At 50.4% G+C, this 1,314-nt stretch overlaps 1 pseudogene; it reads right to left on the bottom strand.

Annotated features, from left to right (window-relative positions):
• Nucleotides 1–862: 862 nt before the first annotated feature.
• Nucleotides 863–953, bottom strand: LOC130278261 (U2 spliceosomal RNA; annotated as a pseudogene).
• Between the last annotated feature and the right edge of the window lie 361 nt (nucleotides 954–1,314).

Below are 1,314 nucleotides of genomic sequence, written 5' to 3'. Positions count from 1 at the left end.
TAATATACAACTAGTTACATTATGGGGGAACACTGCAGATGAGCCCTGGGGACGTGTAGGGACTCAAACTGATAGGAACGTGCTCTTGAATCACCCAAGTGCAAGAAAAAGTGCAAACGTGTTACACTAAAAAAACGTGCACAAAGGATGCGGTCTATCCCAAGCCCTTCTCCGATAGGAGAGAGGCCCCCCAACAAATCTTACCCTTCGCCTCCGGACCAAAAGGTACCTGCGAGGTTCCAGGTTCGATGTCTCTTTTCGCCAAAGCTACTAAGGGACCACAAATGCTCCCGGCATCCCCCTTGGCGTTAGCCAAGGTATCTGCCCGCAGAGCCGATAACGGTTGGTACCCTGCCAAAGCAGGGGTACCCAGGGTGTTTGCAGGGAGGTGCGGAACCTAATGGTCACACACACCTCCCCTAGACCGCCAGGAGGGACACCCAGAAGGGCTACCGCATCCTGACAAATCCTGTGGACACACAACACGCAAAAAGTGACACAGTGAGACAAAAAGAAATAAATAAGTGAATGTGTGCAGATATACTGCCCGGACATCCGTCCGGATCTATAAAAATTTCTCTGATCCTAGCCAGAAGGCCGGGAATCAAGAGGTGAGTGTTACAAAGGTAAAGAGTTCATGGTGCCCGTGCTTCAACTCAGTGAGCCAATACACCCAGTGAGTTTCGGCACCTCGGGTCACCGCTGCCCGAGGCACTAAAGTACCTCGGCTCTAGACCCACTCAGCCTCATGGCGAGACCCGGCGGCAACAGGTCACATCGGGGCAGCCGATGAGCTGATTCCTCAGAACCAGCCCCGGAACGCCCTGGTACACCTGCTCCCTACCATGCAGCACCCATTCCCACCAGCTCCATACTGGCGTCGACTGCCACCAGCATTAAACTGATAAGAACAGATACTACACTTGATCTTAGCCAAAAGGCCGAGAAGCGACTCAAACTGATAGGACTGTAGGAGCATATGTACTGGGACATCACACTATAAACCACTATTTTGGGTGGGTGGTGGGAGGGGATAAACCTTGATATGAACCTTGTAGAGACTCCAATGTGATAAAATCCGCATTTATCGAGGTGAACTGCTTAGACTGTCACTTTGGTGTTACAAATAACCCCGTCTTTCAACAAGTTGGTGTCTTGCAAACTTTCACACATAGATATTCCAGGTCTGGGGCCTTATCACAGGCCGCATTTACATAGCTTTCCCTTAAACATGAGCCGAATCAAAGGCTTTGGAGGTTTCACAACTCGGCCTAATTTAGTTGCAACAACTGCTGCTTCGCGACAGACTCTATT

This window comes from Hyla sarda, chromosome 6, assembly GCF_029499605.1.
Source record: "Hyla sarda isolate aHylSar1 chromosome 6, aHylSar1.hap1, whole genome shotgun sequence".
Classification (NCBI taxonomy): Eukaryota; Metazoa; Chordata; class Amphibia; order Anura; family Hylidae; genus Hyla; species Hyla sarda.
This window is presented reverse-complemented; position numbering and strand designations above follow the sequence as displayed.